This window comes from Eurosta solidaginis, chromosome X (assembly GCF_040869045.1).
Source record: "Eurosta solidaginis isolate ZX-2024a chromosome X, ASM4086904v1, whole genome shotgun sequence".
NCBI classification, from domain to species: Eukaryota; Metazoa; Arthropoda; class Insecta; order Diptera; family Tephritidae; genus Eurosta; species Eurosta solidaginis.
Window position 1 is genome coordinate 193,078,695 of NC_090324.1, and position 16,625 is coordinate 193,095,319.

The following is a 16,625-nucleotide window of genomic DNA, read 5'->3' on the forward strand; positions in this document are numbered from 1 at the left end:
TAGTGCTTTTGAATGCGTGGCAATTGTTTTTGGGCGGTACGCCGCCAATATAAAGACGTTGTTGTAGAGCGGTACGTCGCCACTATAAAAAGGATGCGGTTGTGGTTGTTGCGGCCGTATGTTGCCAATAAAAAAATGCTGTAGTGGTTGTTGTTGTGGTGTGCTCCACCAAATTAAAATTGTAGTGTAGTGCGTGGTAGTTGTTGCCGAGATGGCTATGGTTGTTGGTGTTGCGGCCCAATGCCGCAGGTGAAAATTGCTATATTCAAAGTTACCAATTTCTTGTAGTTGTTGCTGGCCGGTACGTCGCCAAGAATCGTGCCCAGTGGGTCTTCTCCACAGAAAAATCAATTGCGCGCTGAAATTAAATACAAAAGAAAATCTATTTAGAAAATTCAAAGGTAAAAGCGTATCTATGTACATGTACATATACACAGTTGCCTATGGATCTCATGTCTGCATATTCATATACTCATCTACATACATATATTTGTATGTAGGGGTAAATGTGGATGCAAGTTTTCTTTTGGCCCGCTTGGGAGGTAGACCAGGTTGAAAACCCAGCTCCCGTCAAGCATGCCTGGAAAAAAATTTGATGTGTTCTTACCTCTTGTAAAATCTATTTGCCGAAAACCGCTTCCAGCCTTTCAATCGTATCGCGGAAACTTTCGACGCGCACAGCTTTTCCACAAACGCATTATAATTCGCGCAATACGAACTATGTGAACTTTTAACTTTTCGTTTAAAAGCGCGCACTTCACTGTTAATTATCACCACTAGACTTGCACTGGACACTGTTAAAGCAATACTTCAGCCCATTGCCTAATTTTTCCCCATCCTATAGCCACCGCAGTGGTAAGGAACGTTACCCAGAAACGGAAAATTTTTCCCATTACATGTGTAAGGTCATTCTAAATATACGAGCAATAGAATATAAAGGCTTCCTATCCTATGGCCAATGTAATACAATGGTTAGGCTGACCCTACCTTAATAATTAATCCTTCGAAATACATCATCTCTGCACATCAACGGAATAAATATCAATTGGAAGCCCTCACTCATGGTCAGCGACAAAGGAGCAGTTTAGATTTGAACACGCGCCGTGAACAACATCGGTTTGGCAACGGGCAGAGGAATCATTCTAATCCTCATTTTACTTTTCATTAAATTAATACATTTAATCAATTTCATTTAAACACACATATTTTCATATATTTAACTTTAAATTTTAATAAACATGAATTGTTAGTAATAATGTGCTAATGTGCACAAATCGGCAGCGTTTTTATTTACTCGGAATCCAGAAAATCCTCACAACCCGAAAGAGCTTGAATAGAGACTCTTTCAGTTCAGAAGTGAGATTTTTATTTATTCGGAACCCAGAAAATCCTGACAACCCGAAAGAGATTGAATAAAGACTCTTTCACATGCCAAACTTTCTTTTCGGCTTTCCCGTATTTTCCATCTATACAATCAGGCACTCATACATTGACACGATTAAAAAAATAAATGTAAGGCGCGATAACCTCCGAAGAGATCTAAGGTCGAGCTTCTCTTCCAATTTTCGTCGTGCTCCTCTTGATTTTCCCTACAAATTGGCCGGACGGGACCTACATGATTTTATGCCGACTCCGAATGGCATCTGCAAGGCAGATGTGTTTTCAGTGAGAGCTTTTCATGGCAGATATACACCCGGAGTACTTGCCAAACACTGCCGATGTGCGACCCCGCTTAGAAAAATTTTCTTCTAATTGAAAAACCTTATTTCTAAAATTTTTGATGTTGCTTTGCCCGGGGTTTGAACACAGGGCATCCGTTGTGGTAGGCGGAGCACGCTACCATCACACCACGGTGGCCTCCAAGTTCACACGCTTACCGCTCCACAAAACGAACACCTACACAGATACATTTAGTTCGTGCCTTGACTGCTCACACTGATGCATTCACACGCTCATAGCTTTGCACACATGCACATCCACATACATAATACAGAACAAAACAAACACATAGTTGCATGGCAATCATCAATGTTGCTAGGTTGTTAGCAACATGGTGATATTTTATTTATTATAACAGCATGATGCCAAGTGCAACATCTTATTTCCGCTGCAACATTGTGTTCACTATAGCTACAATGTTGTCAATACATGATGTCATTAGATTAGTGGCAACATTGCGGCTAAGGCACGGACCTGGACACAAAACACATAAACACATAGACAAATATACACACTGCCACTCATCCAAGCCAGTATGGAGACATGCTGTCGTTACAGGCTCGCAACGCCGATGGTGCCTGCACTATGGGGCGTGTGCGTAAAAGGTTTTCAACGCAGCCTGCCAAGTATCATTTCCCGCGTCCAACATGTGGCCTCGACCCACGACTCATTGCCGGGCCTATTTCTCTTCACGCCTTCAAACTTTTGTACTGCTTACCTAGAAACTAAAACACTGGGCTAATGCTACTAACTTAACCTATATCACAGATACTACTCTACATATCCAATAGTAAATAAAATATCACAGATAAAAAAATAAAATAAAATAAAATAAAATAAAATATCACAGTTAGCAGAAAAATTATGAAAAAAAATTTTTATAAAATAAAATATCACAGATGTCCGACAAATTATTAAAAACAAATTAATAAAAAAAAAATATCACAGATCGTGTAGTCAAGTAGGTAAAAAAAGGTACAATACATAAATAAATAAAACAAAAAAATTATATAATGCAAAAATAATCAAATAAAAAAATAAAAAATCAAGAAAAATAAAAATAATTTAATACAATAATTACATACGTCAATAGATAAATAAATAAACTACGTCAATTAATAAATAAATAACATAAAACAAAAGGACTCGCACTACAAAAAACAAAATAAACTATTTTGCAAAAATGTCTTTAGCGTGGTATACGCCGATCTTTTTCCCACTATTATCGCCAAGATCATACATTTCCTAAAACGTTTAAAACAATACATTTGACTTTTTTTGGAGCTAATTTGGCGATGTAATTATCAACTTGGGAGGTTTGTTTGAAGTTTCGGCGATATACCACTTGTCCAATTTGGAACTTGACATCCCTACTTCTAGTGTCGTATACTTTCTTACTTCTCTCGTGGGCCAACTTCAGCTCTCTCATAATCGAATTCCTAATCAGTTGCAGCTTGCCACTTGGAGCCTCTACCTCGCAATCAACATCCTTTACCGCTGCCAGATTTCGGTATAGCTCATATGATGCAGCATGCATATCTATTATCACCTTTCACGGTGACAATGGTGGCAATTATTTTATTTTTCAGCCGCATAAAATTGTGAGGACCAAATAAAACATCATTAATTTGGCCCACACAAAACGATCCTACAACATATTTAACACAGCATTAGCACAACAGCCAGTCACAAAAGGCCCTAGCAACACGACAAACCAAAAAGTCTCAGCAACACAACACTTAATAGTAACACGACAAACCAAAAAGTCTCAGCAACACAACTAGTGATCACAACACTTAATATTAACACGAAAAACTAACTAGTCTCAGCAACACAACGAGCGATCGCAACATTTAACAGCAACACGGTAACCATAGAAACGCAATCATTGGAGCTGGCACCACCAAACACGACATCCATAAAGGGAGCGACACAGCAGCACAGGAGTTAGTTAGCACGGAGCTGTGGTCGTGACCAGCGCTACCAGTGAAGCGCATCTCCAATGTATCGGTTCTACCACTAGGAGAGATCGTTTCATAGGAGTGAGTCGCGGCCCCAAGTTGTGAATTCGTCGGTTCTACCAGCAAACACCGCTTGAGACTTCGTTTATTTCCGCGTAAGCAAAGGCCCTGCCACAGTAACGCGCACCCGCGAACAGGTGACGTCCGTAGGCCTGCGCCGAAGGGGACCGCGCCGCGACAATAATAAACCGCACCGCACCGAGACGCCGACGCGAGGCACAACAGAGCACAGCAGCAGAGTCACACTAACATACGACGCTGCTCACAACAGCATTACGCAAGCATACGACGTTGGCCACAGCAGAGTCACGCAAACATACGACGCTGGCCGCAACAGCACTACACAAGCATACGACGTTGGCCACAGCAGAGTCACGCAAACATACGACGCTGACCGCAACAGCGCTACGCAAACCCACTACGCTGGCCACAGCAGAGTCACGCAAACATACGACGCTGGCCGCAACAGCGCTACGCAAACTCACGACGCTGGCCGCAGCAGCGCTATGCAAGCAAAATACGTTGGCCACAGCAGAGTCACGCAAGCATACGAAGTTGGCCGCAACAGAGTTACGCAAACGTACGACGTTGACCGCAGCAGAGTTACGCAAATATACGACGCCAACCATACCAGAATTACACTCACGCAAACGCACCGACATAAGCCGGAGTAGAGACGCGCAGTCGCTAGCCGTAAGAGAGACACGCCGATGCAGGGCGTCACAGAGATACATTTACGCACACCCAGACAACGTCCAGCAAGGCGTCCTAACGGAACGATCCTAACGGGACACGAGGACCCTTAGCCCACCACTAATCATAGAGCAAGCATCTGTCGGCGTGAAAAATACATACATATCTTTCTTTTATTACATTTGTTTATTATAGTTATAATATATAGAGTTAAAACAATAAAGTGAAATATATATGAAAACGATTTGCAAGGTGCCCCGAAATACAAATTTATTTTAAGCGAACCTTGGACACGGCGAGTATACCCCAGCACTTATTGAAGAAACACCGGGGCAAGAAAAAGCTTCGTTACAATTCGCGACCGAGCAAGGACCCTGCAAATCGTACAGCGTCAGAATGAATATTCCTTACTAGAAACCTAACCCTAAAATGGCCGACCAGATTGATACCACGTGGTTAGACAACATTTCAAAGGAGCGGCTGATATCCATCGCACAGGAATTGGGTATAGAGCAGACAGGCACGACCCGGGAGATCCGAAAGCGCATAGCAGCACTAGCTTCGAAAGCAAATATTGACTGGGAAATACACGCAAAATTTTTATCCCTAGAAGCCGCTTATAAGGAAGCTACAGACACGAGTGAGTTAAATGAGGTTAAGACACCGATTTCGTCGAACGGAGGGGGACCATGAACATCGACAATAGACCAGCAGAGCAAGACCAGTTCGCGTTTCCTCCCAGGAACACAGCACCCCCACAACAGTACTTGCCATCAGGAACAGTGGTATTATCCAACGGTACATCTCAGACACCCGCACGGAATACGCAACCCGCGCAGCCGTACTTACCATCGGGAACAATGGTACCAGCCATAAATTATACACCTCAGGTAATTCAAGCACCGACAGTTGTGTTTGCACCCATCATCGACCAAGTGCGGAAGTGGTCAATTAAGTACCACGGTGGACGGGAACCGTTAGCGTTCATCGAGCGGCTAGAGGGGTTAGCCGAAATGTACGCGCTATACGTGGATCTCCTACCGAAAGGCATGCCCGGGCTACTAGGGGGCACCGCGCTACAATGTTATCGCAATAACAATGCGCACTGAGAAAGGTGGACACGCTTCAGACAGGAAATCTTATGTTTCTTCCTGCCAGTCAGGTATTTCGAGCGTCTCGAAGACGATGTACTCCAACGAAGGCAGCACAACAGGGAGAAGTACAAGGATTACGTGCTAGCGTTACAGAGCTTGATGAGACACGCAGGATACACCAGCAAATAGCGGCTGGAATGAATCTTCCCTAATAGCCACCCCGATTACCTACTTTACATCCGTCGGAGGGACTTCACCAATCTCGCGGAACTCTTAAACCTTGTCGAGAAATACGAGAGCATACATGAGGACTATCGAAGACCCTCAGGCGGACATCGCCGCGAAGTTACGCGACACATCACAGGTGACAAGACCCTGGTATCACCACCAAAACCTGCACCCACACCACCGTCACCACCACCGAACATACCACACCACACGCCACCAGGCAATCAGAGATTCGACCCCAAAAACGTATGCAGGAGGTGCGTTAACAAGGACACTACGCCAATAGATGCCGAAACCCACGGAAAATGTTTTGCTGGGAGTGTGGCCGCAGCGAATGCTGCCGTCGACGTCAGGGAAACGACAGAGGGCTTCACGAAGAACAAGGCGCAGTGAGCCCAAAGAACCCAGCGCCGAATCGGCAGTAGTAATGTACCAAGAGCATGGCCGCCTTTACGCCGCAGCCAAGCTCGACGCGGAATCAGCCGAGGCGGTCATCGAGAAGTTTCGTGGGGAGCGGAGAAATGGTGAGAGTGGCCATCAAAATAACTAGCACCACAATCTTCGACGCCATAAGGACTGAGGTACGCCTCGGAGAAGCGCCACACCACACAGTTTTACACGTCATGCCCGGAGCAATCGAAGAAATCATACTGGGCCTAGATACGCTAGGGAGCATGGGAGCAACCATATCCTGCGGAGGAGGTCAGCTCGCGCTTACCAGGACAGTTAAACAGCATCCATAGCCACCAGCCGAGCCGACACAGAACACAGAGGAGGTAACGCCACCAGGCGAGGATAACAACAACATAGATGATAAGATCAACAGGATCAACGGTGCCTACGATGAGGACGAGGCGGAACGAATGCGCGGTTTTCTGGCAAAGGAACTACGAAAATTCGAGAGCATGAGTCGGGTGACGACAATAGCCGAGCACAAGATTATCCTGACGGACGACCGCCCTATCAAGCAACGTTACTTCCCACGCAACCCAGCTATGCAGACCATCATCAACAACGAAGTTGACGAATGATTTCAGAGAGGATGCATCGTGCCACTCTATAGCCCACGCAGTGCACCAATCGTACAAGCTAAGAAGAAAAACGGGAAGTGGAGGTTATGCATGGATTATCGGCAGCTCAACGCCCGATCCGTACCCGACGCATACACCTTACCCAGAATACAACATATACTGGAAAAGCCACGACGAGCGAAATACATCATCAGCTTGGACTTGCAAAATGGCTACTGGCAAATACCCCTGGAGCCCCAGAGACGTCCCTACACAGCTTTCACGGTACTGGGACGCGGGTTATTCCAGTGGCGCGTTATGCCGTTCGGCCTACACTCCGCACCCAAAACATTTCAAAGAGCGCTAGATCAGGTTATTTGGCCGGAGATGGAACCCTGTGCTTTCGCATACCTCGATGACATAATCGTCATAGGATCCACCTTGGAAGAGCACATTGACAACTTAAAAGAAATAATGCTACAACTGCAGTGCGCCAACCTCAGAATAAATCCGGAGGAATGCGAATTTTTCTAGAAGGAAATGCGATACCTAGGACACGTAGTAAGCGACAGGGGAATTCACACCGACCCCGAGAAAGTTGCAGCCATCAAAGACCTGAAACCACCAACGAACGCGAATGAGGTGCGTCAGTATCTCGGTATAGCATCTTGGTACCGACGATTCGTACCCGACTTCGCCACGATCAGCCAGCCACTCACAACCCTGCTGAAAAAAGGCAAACACTGGAAGTGGGGGGCCGAACAACAGGAAGCCTTCGAGTCATTAAAGCAAAAGCTCACGGAAGCATCGATACTTGCCTGTCCGGACTTCACCAAGACCTTCGCCTTAAAAACGGACGCAAGCAATTCCGGGCTGGGCGCCGTATTGACAGAGGACTTAGAAGGCGGAGAACGCGTGATCGCCTACGCCAGCAGGAAAGTCAACAAGGCGGAAAGCAACTACTCGCCCACCGAGAAGGAATGTCTCGCGATAGTCTGGGGAATACGCAAGATTATTCCATACTTGGAATTGTGCCGATTCAAGACCACGGACCATATGTCTCTAAAGTGGTTAACTCCATCGAAAGCCCCTCCGGTCGGATAGTACGATGGGCCTTGGAACTTCGGCAACACACTTTCGACGTCGAGTACTGGAAAGGGAAGCTGAACCTGGTAGCCGACGCACTATCACGACAGTCACTGGAGGCCCTACGACTGCCAACGATAACAGAGCGACCATGCAAGTGGTGGCACAACCGCGTGAACGAAGTGCGCACTAACCCCGAGAAATATTCTGACTACATAATACGAGATGGACAACTATACCGCCATATTCCCTGCTTGTCACACGAGGAAGAAGCGGTCCCTTGGAAATTTTGTCTACCCACACCCCTACGAAAACGAGTATTAGAAGAAAAACGCGACATCCCAAGCGCTGGACACATGGGCATCCGTCGGACGGTAGCGCGGATTTCCAACCGTTACTACTGGTCCGGCATGTTTCGGGACATCAGTCGATACACACGATAGTGCGATTCTTGCCAGAAATACAAGGAAGCACAGCAAAAGCCGGCTGGAAAGATGCTGACACAGGTGGCCCAAGAACCATTCGCCACGGTATGCGTCGATTTCGTCGGACCACTCCCACGATCCACACACGGGAACACGATGCTACTAGTATTTTTTGACCGCTTCAGCAAATTGGTGGAACTGAACACCATGAGGCGTGCTACAGCAGAGGACCTTCGCCGCGCATTCAGAGAAGGCACCCTCGCAAGGTTTGGTACTCCCAAGATACTGATATCGGACAACGGCGTTCAGTTCACCAGCACAATGTGGCAGCGTTACCTCAAGGAAATGAGGATACGACAACAATTCACGGCGCCCTACACCCCGCAAGAAAACCCAACGGAATGGGCGAACAGAACTGTCAAGAGAATCATAGCACAACTCACCAGATCACAGCACAACAGATGGGACGACCTTCTCCCAGAGATCGAGCTGGCCATCAACACCAGTGTGACCGCGTCCACAGGATACAGTCCAGCCTTCCTCGTACAAGGACGGGAACCGCGACTACCAGGGGCATTGTTTGACGAGGTCAACCTGGGGACGGGCACAGCCACCATCACGGCAGAAAAAAAATCCGACAGAATGCAAGAGGCATTCCGAATAGTGAGGCAGAATATGGAACGATCGGCTGCAGACCAAGCACGGCACTACAATCTATAGCGGAGAAAGTGGACCCCCGTAGTTGGCGAACTAGTGCTCGAAAAGGAACACCATCTCTCCAAGGCCGGGGAAAATTTCGCGGCAAAGTTGGCCCCCAAATATGACGGACCCTACCAAATCCTAGGATATGTATCCCCAGTGATACTCAAAATACGAAAACCCAACGGAGGAAATGAGAAAACGGTCAATATCGCAGAACTTAAGGCATATCATGCTCCAGAGACCATCGCGTGAAATTAAAATAAATCCAAAAAAATTCAATATCAAGGATGGGAGGATAAGCAAGCACCGGTCATTCTGTGGCAAACCACCGAGATGACAACAAAATTGCTACGAATTTTTTTTTCTATAATCAACACTCTACCATGGGAAAATATAACGCCAACTGACCAACAGCGTCAAGCGTATGCGCCACCGCTACGAGGAGAAGGAAGCAAAGCGTCCGAAGGTCGTATTGCTCTACTGGCGGCAACGTCAACAACATGCGCGCAACTACACGCGCATACACGTTCGCTGACGTCGCACGCATCTTTACAGCATCAACCGCTACTGGCGGCAACGTCAGCAACATGCGCGCAACTACACGCGCACACACGTACGCTGACGCCGCACGCATAATTACACCATCACACACTACAGGCACCGACACCAACACCTTGAACACCAAACCAGTCGCAGCCGCAGCTTACGCCAGTACCAAAGTCAGACGCGCAACATAAGCAGCCAGACGGGCAGTCGAACTCGTGGTACGCACCACGCGCACGTCGAAATGGGAGGAAGCCGCGGCCAAGGCCCACAATAGGACCGGAACATCACCGCTAACAGCCACACTTGGTAGGATAGACGTGAAGGCAGGGCAGTCAGAGGCAGCCATAGAGCTCTCCTCGGATGAGGACACAGCTCCACTGGAAAAACAACAGTTGCCGACAATCATTGAGCTCTCCTCGGATGAGGACATAGCTCCACCGGAGAGGGAAACGCCAATTTTCCCGGCAGGATCAGGCGGCGTATCCCTCTACGAGACGGACCTCGACACCCTCAACGGATCTAAATGGTTGACTGACACCGTCATTGACGCTTGGGCAATGGAACTGGAAGAGCAACACGGACAACAACATACGACCCTCAGCCCGTTCGTGATTTGGCAGCTGACCCAAAAGAGGAACACAGAGGAAGGGGAGTGTGAGGACTCATTAAAACATCATTAATTTGACCCACACAAAACGACCCCACAACATATTTAACACAGCACTAACACAACAGCCAATCACAAAAGGCCCTTACAACACGACAAACCAAAAAGTCTCAGCAACACAACTAGCGCTCACAACACTTAATAGTAACACGACAAACCAGCAAGTCTCAGCAATACAACTAGCGATCACAACACTTAATAGTAGCACGACAAACTAACAAGTCTCAGCAACACAACGAGCGATCGCAACATTTAACAGCAACACGGTAACCATGGAAACGCAACCATTTGACCTAGCAACACCGAACACGACAACTATAAAAGGAGCGACACAGCAGCACAGGATTTAGTTAGCACGAAGCAGTTGTCGTGACCAGAGCTACCAGTGAAGCGCATCTCGAATGTGTCGGTTCTACCACCAGGAGATATCGTTTCATAGGAGTGAGTCGTGGCCTCAAGTTGTGAATGCGTCGGTTCTACCAGCAAACACCGCTTGAGACTTCGTTCACCCCCGCGTAAGTAAAGGCCCTGCCACAGTAACGCGCACCCGCGAACATGTGACGTCCGCGCCGCGACAGTAATAAACCGCACAGCAGCGACGCGACCGCCCTGACGCCACCGAGACACCAGCAAGACGCCGACGCGAGGGGCAACAGAGCACAGCAGCAGAGTCACGCTAACATACGATGCTGGCCGCAACAGCACTACGCAAGCATACGACGTTGGCCACAGCAGAGACACGCAAACATACGACGCTGGGCGCAACAGCGGTACGCCAACATACGACGCTGGCCGCAACAGCACTACACAAGCATACGACGTTGGCCACAGCAGAGCTACGCAAACATGCGACGCTGGCCGCAACAGCGCTACGATAACATACGACACTGGCTGCAACAACGCTACGCAAACACACTAAGCTGGCCGCAGCAGCGTTACACGTTGGCCACAGCAGAGTCACGCAAACATAGGACGCTGGCCGCATCAGCGCTACGATAACATACGACGCTGGCCGCAACAGTGCTACGCAAACACACGACGCTGGCCGCAGCAGCGCTACGAAAGCATAATACGTTGGCCACAGCAGAGTCACGCAAACATACGACGTTGGCCGCAACAGAGTTACGCAAACGTACGACGTTGACTCACGCAGACGCTCCGACATAAGCCGCAGCAGAGACGCGCACTCGCTAGCCATAAGAGAGACAGGCCGGCGCAGGGCGTCACAGAGATACATTTACGCACACCCAGGCAACGACCAGCAAGGCGTCCTAACGGAACGATCCTACCGGGACACGAGAACCGTTAGCCCACCACTAATCATAGAGCAGCATCAAACGGAGTGAAGAATACATACATATCTTTCTTTTATTTGATTTTTTTATTATAGTTATTATATATATAGTTAAAAAAATAAAGTGAAATCTATATGAAACCGATTTGCATGGTGCCCCGAAATACAAATTTATTGTAAGCGAACCTTGGACACGGCGAGTATACCCCAGCACTTATTGAAGAAGCACCGGGGCAAGAAAAAGCTTCGTTACAAAATAATTCCTGTTCTGACGCATTTTCTCTATTTTCTTAAAATTTCTTTTCTTCCTATTACTATTTATTGTTTCACAAAAAATCCTTCTCCTAGCTTCTTCATATTCTACCTTTCTCTGGCGTAAGCTTTTTACCTCGCGCTTTTTCAATTTTACCTCTACCTTTTTAATTATTCTATCTCCCTCTTCCCTACTCAAAATCTTTACAATTGTGCTGCCGGGTTAGCTGTCTTCTGGCTGGAGTCCCCGGTTATCTCCGCCAGCCTGGGGTTTCCCTGTTTCGGTTTAAAAACACAAAAGGACTAATCACTACCACAAGCAAAACAGACCATTGTGGAACGAGGACCAACATTTATTTGGATTTTGTGCTTCTACCGGGTTTTCCACAAAGTGATCTACCGCAATACCGCACGAAAAACACAAAATTAAGTGGTAGGGCGAAGCACAAAAGGAACTTACAGTCGATTAAACGCAGGACTAACAGAAGGACGAATACTATTGGGAAGGGACGTGGCTGGGTGTTGAAGTTGAGGTTGGGATTGATGTTAAGATTGGTGTCGGGATTGGTGTTGAGTGCTTCTATTTTTGTTTCCCCTAACAATTCTGGAAGCTCGAAGCCTACCTCGCTGCCTACTTTAGACCTGCTTTTATTTTCTTTCATGAGTTTTTCGGCTCTCTTGCATTCCGCTTTGAGCTCCGCCAACGAGTCCATTTTTATGGCGAAGGTCAAGTTGGCCAGGTATGGTTTAAGGTTGCCCATGCTGATGCCAACCAACTCCTTTTCAGGGATCCTCTTCCGCAAACCGAATTTCATATTGTGGACTTCGGCATAAAAGTCGTCGAAAGCTTCCGCATGCAGCTGTTTCCTCTCCATGATTTCACGGATGACTCGGCAGTAGGCCTGTGGCCTAAACATACCGGCCCCCTTGCCGTAAGCAACAAAGAAAAAAATGAAAAGGAAAAAAAAGGAATGTCACGTGATCGCATGTCCAGTAAGGCGTTATGTCGATGTGCAGATGCGGACTGCAAGCACTGCACGTCGCACGATGGACTTCGTGTCTCGTTGTCCTGTGAAGAAAAAGAAAATAAGTTATTAAATATACGTACGTGGTTTCTGATTCCGTGCAGTAATTACTTAGTTTTTATGAAACGCTCCTATTTTTGGCAGGCTCCTGAGACTACCAGCCCGAATACGGTCGGTTGGGTCAGGAGACCGCTAACTGTTGTTGCTGGCATTCCGCTCACCATCAGTTCGGCGTATAGATCAACGCCGAGTGTAAGCCGAACTGGCGATGAGCGGTAGAACTGAGGATCTGCAAGCCGCATGAATTCAAATGGAACGGCAATCTTAGGGTCCACATTGGATGGCGGACTCAACCGATAGTGGCCGTTGACCACGGCGGCTTGGGTAGTGACATGAGTCGTCGACCCGGATTTGCCGCGTAGAATAAGGGTGAATTGCCCTGGTCCTTGGCGCTCCAAGTGCAAATCGCGTACCAGCTCTGCATCGATGATGGTGATGGCGGCGCAGGGATCAATAATGGCACGTACCAAATGTAGGTGCCCACGCGATTCGACGCGTACGATGGCCGTCGGCGCAATGGGCACGAAAGACCGCATGATGGGCGCTGGAGTGGCTGGGAGCATCCGGCCGGTTCGGAAGCCTTCTGGTGTACCACGCGATAGTGCTCATATATTTTGGGCGTCAGAATGGTATGGCGTCGATTTATTTCGCCGCTGCTGGCTTCCGCGTTTGGATGACTTGGTCGGGCCTCCTTGGAGTCCGAGGTCGCTCTGCCGCCAGTTGTCTCCTTCGTTTCGACGTTTATTTGTTTCGGCGCGCTTCTTTCATGCTGTAACAGCGGCCGGAAACTGCGCATCCCATGATTGACCGTTGACGGTCTTGTCTCCGTTTTACCTCCTTCTTCCTCCGCCTTTGCTCTCTCCTCCTCCATTTCTTCCTCCTCCACCTGCTGAGCCCAGGATTTATCCGGTCCCGACAGGTTGATTGACAACGCGTCGTCGGACGTGTTGTCATCACCATTTTTGGTTGTCTCGTCGCATACCGGCCGACGCTCATCTATGAAGCGTGGTGTGGTGCTTCTCTTGGCACCTCTTGCAGCGATACTTGCTGCTACACTTGTTTACCCGGTGAAAGGGTGACAGACAGTTTGGACAGTACTTATGCAGAAGTACTGCCCGCAACCTCTCTTCTGGGTTTTTTTTTCGATATTCGGCACAGAGCCTAAGGCTATGATCCCTGCCGCAGAGCTGGCAAACAACGTCGAAACGCTTTGCGCCTCCCTCTGACTTGGCCAATAAAGTTTGGTAACGGGTCATGATCTGAAAGAATATTGGTATCATTGATCATGCCCAAATTGAGGTTGGCGGAATGTTATTTGGGTGGCGTAAACAAAAAAAAAAAAATTATCTCTAATATATTTTCGCAGAAGAAAAAAAACATTTTATTGAAATAAAATTTAATTGAAATAAAAAATCAAAGGCCATAAGTAAATACATATGCGCGCAAAGAAATGAAGAAAGAACGGATTTAGCCCGCATCCATGCGATGTGGCTGGTGCTTTAGCGCCTTTGGTACATTTTATAATTTGATTTGTGTCGGTAGATGTCGCCGACGTATTTCTAAAATTTATTTTGGATTTGTGGTGAACTTTGATTTCACAACAAGTGGCCTGCCACCACACGGAACGGTTCGAAACCTGGCTGAAAAGGTATTACAGAGTTGCACTTCCACCATTCAACATTATTTTTGACGTGTATTGTCGATAATGTTGAGATTCGTGGAATTAAGTATTTTAAATCTCGACCAAATGAATGATTGGTCGAGATATGTAATACGCGACATGTGTGGCGTGTTGTGCTCGATATGTCGTGCGGCATGTAATGCGTGACGTGTTGTGCGGCGTGTAGTGCATGATGTGTAATGCGGCATGTAGTACGTGACGTGTAGTGCGCGAGATGCTTGCGCATGAGGCCTGACGTTTGTATTGCAATAATCATTGACAGTCAAGCATTAAATGTAGAGATTTTGACATCTGCTACGCTTTTCCATTTCCTGAATGCAAAAAAAATGTCATTGATATAAAACACGCGGTGAGTAAGTATACTCGTAAACTTGGTTATGTTTTTATTAATTAATTTCTCTTTTTCTTTTTTTTCTTTTCAGGAATACTTAATTTGCATCTATTTTGGTATTCCATCAAAAAACTTGAAAAATTAGAGAAAATGTGCGACTTCGAGATATTAGATCCTAGGAATACCGTAAATCGTGAAATTCTATATAGGTTGATTATCAGTCAACTGATGTACGATGGCCTGGAAAAGCTCGCCATGGAATTATCTGTGCTTGTTAAAGCAGACGAATGCGCTCCCAGCGAGCGATAGTTACATGTCATGATTGCCGGCATGCAAGCCACCAAAGAAAAACCAATTGCACCTAAAAGCGCTGTATTGCCTGGAATTTATTTGGGGTTTGAACCTGAAGCATCCGCTTTAGCACCTGAACCGGCATCTAACGAAATCCTTATGTTACATCGCATAAACAATCTTGTCGTGCTGGTGCATTCAGTCATGATGGCACGTTGGTTGCTACGGGCAGTGTTGACGCAGGTATGAAATTATTGTATGTTGACCGTATGCTAGCCAAGTCCGCACCTGAAGATATAGAAGCAGGGCGGGAACAGCAGGGTCATCCTGTTATACGTACACTTTATGGTCATTCGGATGAAGTATCCTATTTAGCATTTCATCCGAAAGAACATATCCTGGCATCTGGTTCACGTGATGGCACCGTAAAACTATTTGATATTGCAAAACCTCCGGTGAAAAAGGCACATAATGGGTTTTCGGACTGTGAACCGGTGAACTATTTATCTTTTCATCCGATGGGCGACTATATGGCTGTTGGAACCGAGCATTATGTCTTGTGTGTGTATGATGTATATACTTGCCAATGCTATGTGAGCGCAATACCATCACAACAGCACAAAGCTGCCGTGACATGTGTAAATTTTGCACCAATCGCCAAACTGTATGCTACAGGTAGTTTAGATGGTGCGATCAAAGTTTGGGGTGGCGTCAGTGGCCGTTGCATCAATACTATACCGCAAGCACATGCTGGTGCAGAAATTTGTTCATTGAAATTTACAAGAAGCGGAAAGTACTTACTTTCATCTAGCAAAGACTCGTTGGTATTCTTGTGGGAACTATGCACCAGCCGACCCGTGCAGACCTATACTGGCGCTGGTACTACTGGCAAACAGGAACACAATACACTGGCCGTTTTCAACCATACTGAGCACTATGTACTCTTCTCTGATTAGGCCACCACTTCACTTTGCTCATGGAATTCCCGTAATGGCGTTCGCTTAAATCTTATGTCATTGGGTCACAACGGCCCTGTGCACTTTATAACGCATTCACCAAACTCGCCAGCATTCGTACCATGTTCAGATGATTTCCGTGCACGCTTTTGGTATCGTCGTGCAACAAATCAATGAACTAACAAATAATATTCAATTAGCGATTTTCTATGCCTGGAGTTTGATGGTGTATTTAGTCATTATGCATATTAAATAAGTAACAACCTGAGTTGTACGTACAAAATGTGCTTTAGTGTTATGTTAGCGTTTCAAAGGATGTTGCCCTTCCGGAAAAGGCACAATTTGTTATAAGCAATTTAGGTGTACCCGAAAAATTAATTGATTGCGCAAAACTAGTTAAAGCGGGCGCGCTTGGTTATCATCATATGCAAGCAATATATTTGCTAAGAACGAAGCAATGGGCACTCGCGCATGAAGTGATATTCGAGCATATTGCACCAGATGCAATTATGAATGATAATCTCGATTATTTACATGAGTTGTG

The 16,625-nt window shown here is 46.7% G+C and overlaps 1 pseudogene; it reads left to right on the top strand.

Moving 5' to 3' along the window:
• Positions 1–14,984: 14,984 nt before the first annotated feature.
• Positions 14,985–16,258, top strand: LOC137235475 (cleavage stimulation factor subunit 1 pseudogene; annotated as a pseudogene).
• Positions 16,259–16,625: the final 367 nt, after the last annotated feature.